We start from the raw sequence: 3,357 nt of genomic DNA, 5'->3' as shown, positions 1-3,357 counted from the left end.
CTTTCTTGCCTTATGGCCCTGGCTAGGACTTCCAGTACAATGTTGAATAGAAGTGATCATACATGATATCGTTGTCTGGTTCCTGTTCACAAGGGGAAAGGTTTCAGTCTCTCTCCACTGAGAATAATGTTGGCTGTGGGTTTTGCATATATGCCCTTTATTATTCCAAGGAATGTCCTTCTATTCGTATTTGGCAGAGAGTTGGGTTTTTTTTTTATTATTATTATTATCAGGAATGGGTATTGGATTTTATCGAATGGGATTGATGTGATCGTGTGGTTCTTTTTCTTTATCTTATTATGTAATGTATTATGTTGATTGTTTTTCTAATGTTGAACCATCCTTACATACCTGGTATGAACCCCACTTGGTCATAATGTATTATTTTTTGACACGTTGCTGGAGTCTATTGGCTAGGATTTTGTTGAAGATCTTTGCATCTATATTCAGGAAGGATATTGGTCTGCAGTTTTCCTTTTCAGTAATGTCTTTACCCGGATTTGGTATCAAGGTTTTGCTTGATTCATAAAATGAGTTAGGGAGGATTCCATCCTTTTCTATGCTCTGGAATAGTTTGAGTAGGATAGATATCAGTTCTTCTCTGAATGTTTGGTAGATTTCCCCAGTGAAACTATCTGGGCCAGGACCTCATGTTGGTAATTTTTTTTTTACCTGTTCAATTTCTTCTTTTGTTATGGGTCAGTTCAACTTTTCTACCTCAGTCTGTGTTGTTAGTTTAGGTAACTAGTATGTTTCTAGAAATTTGTCCATTTCTTCTAGATTTTCAATTTATTGCAGTATAGTTCTTCATAGTATCCTGATATTATCCTTTTTTATTTCAATTGGTTCTGTGTGATGTGGCCCAATTCATTTCTTATTCATGTTATTTGTATTCTCCCCCTCTTTTCCTTTGTTAAATTTGCCAGTGGTTTGTCAGTTTTATTAATCTTTTCAAAAAACCAACTTCTAGTCTTGTTGATTTTTTCTATTGTCTTTCTATTTTCTGTTTCATTTATTTCTGCTCGAATCTTTATTATTTCTTTTCTTCTGGTGACTGTAGGCTTTGTATTGCTGCTTTTTTCTTATTGTTGGAGATATCAGGTTAAGGTGTTGATTTTGGCTCTTCTTTTTTGATGTGTTCATTTATTGCTAATATCACTGCTTTTGCTGTATCCCAAAGATTTTATTATGTTGTGTTTTCATTCTCATTTGATTAAAGGAATTTTTAATTTCATTTTTTAAAAACATTTTTCTATTACCCTGTCATTTTTAAGGAGGGTGTTATTCAGTTTCCATATGTTTGTCCTTTGTCCATTTATATTCCTATTGTTGACTTCTAGTTTTATAGCAATGTGACCTAAGAGGATGCTTTACAGTATTTCAATGTTTTTAAATTCATTAAGGCTTGCTTTATGCCCTAACATATGATCTATCCTGGAGAATGTTCCATGTGCACTGGAAAAGAATATATATTGTGCTGTTGTTGGGTGAAGTGCTCTGTAGATGTCTATAAGGTCGCGTAGGTGGATTGTATTGTTTAGTTCTTCTGTGTCTCTGTTGAGTTTTTTTCCAGTTGTTTTATCTGTGATTGAAAGTGGTATATTAAAGTTTTCTACTACTACTGTGGAGTCATCTATTTGTCTTTTCAATTCTGTTAATGTCTGATTTATGTATTTTGGGGCTCTTTCATTGGGTGCATAGATATTTATTATGATTATGTCCTCTTGTTCAATCGATCCTTTAATCATTATGTAATGTCCTTCCTTGTCTCTTATGGTGGTTTTTGTCTTAAAGTCAATTTTGTCAGAAATTAATATTGCCATTCCTACTCCTTTCTGATTGCCATTTGTTTGATATTTTTTTTCCAACCTTTGATTTTTAGACTATTTTTGTCTTTAGCTCTAATGTATGTCTCTTGTAGACAACATATTGATGGGTTATGTTTTCTTAGCCAGTCTGCAACTCTCCATCTCTTAAGTAGTGCATTTAATCCACTTATATTGAATGTAATTATCAACAATGTGAATTTGTTCCTGTCATTTTGTTATGTGTTTTGTCATGGTGTTGCTGAATTCTTTGTTTCATATAATTTTCTGTGCTGTGCTCATTTTGTTCATGAATCATGTTATCATTTCCTTCATTGGTATCGTTTTAGTATTTGCTAAATATTGGTGCTTGTCCTCCTTTTTATTGTGATGCAAAGGTTTATAATTTTTCTTTGAGATTACCCTGTGATTTATAATTTTCTTCCCAAGTTTAGAACAGTCTGTTCTATCTTGCAGTTGTCTTGACTTCCTCACCATTTAGAAGTTCTGTAACTACAAAAATTTTTTTCCTTCTTTTTGGTTGTAGTTGTCCTCATTTGCCAATTATTTCTTTAGTTCCCTGTTTACAATCTTGTAGGCTTATTTACTTTGGATACTTCTATAATAGGGTTAGTTTCTGGGTTATGCCATCATGTGTATTAATGGTCAGTTGTTGTTTGTTGCTGTTGGTTCTCTGTCCAAAGGACTCCCTTTAGCATCTCTTGTAAGATTGGTCTGGTTTAACAAATTCCCTTAATTTCTACTTACCTGGAAATGTCCTAATTTCACCATCATATCTGAGGGACAGTTTTGCTGGGTATATAATTCGTGTTTGGAAATTTTTTTCTTTGGGGGTTTTATATATGCCACTCCATTGCCTTCTCACCTTCATGGTTTTGGCTGAGAAATCTGAGCTTAGTCTTATTGGTTGCCACTTGTAGGTGACTTTTCATTTTTCCTGTGCTGCTTTCAGGATTCTTTCTTTGTCTTAGGTTTTGGTGAGTTTGATGATGATATGTCTTGGTGATTTTCTTTTGGGGTCTATCCTGTTTGCGGTTAGTTGGATTTCTTGAATAGATATATTTTTGTCTTTCATCATATCAGGGAAATTCTCTTCCAATAAATCGTCTACTATTTTCTCTGTGGTTTTATTTCTCTCTTGCTGTTCTGGAATTCCACTTACACGTAGGTTATTCCTCTTGCTGGTATCCCACATGAATCTTAGGCTTTCTTCATTTTGTTTTGATCTTTTTGCTGGTTGATCCCTTTCCATAGAAGTATTGAGTCTTCAATCTCACTAGTTCTGTCTTCTATGGATTCAATTCTACTCCTTTGCCTGTTCAATGTGTTATCTATTTCTGAGAATTTAGTATTAATTTTTTGGATTTCTATCTGTTGGTTTTGTATCATTTCTAATTTTTCATTTATTTTGTCACTTTTTTCTTGTATTGTCTTCTGAAATTGTTCTAGGGTTTTCTCTTTGTTTTCCTTAATTTTGTCAGTGTTTTTCTTGAATCCGTTAAAGATACCTAAATATAATTATTTTGAATTC

This window comes from Orycteropus afer, unplaced genomic scaffold (assembly GCF_000298275.1).
Source record: "Orycteropus afer afer isolate SDZICR_OR568_19922 unplaced genomic scaffold, OryAfe1.0 scaffold00337, whole genome shotgun sequence".
NCBI lineage: Eukaryota > Metazoa > Chordata > Mammalia > Tubulidentata > Orycteropodidae > Orycteropus > Orycteropus afer.
The sequence above is the reverse complement of the archived record's forward strand: the minus strand, read 5'-3'. Positions refer to the sequence as shown.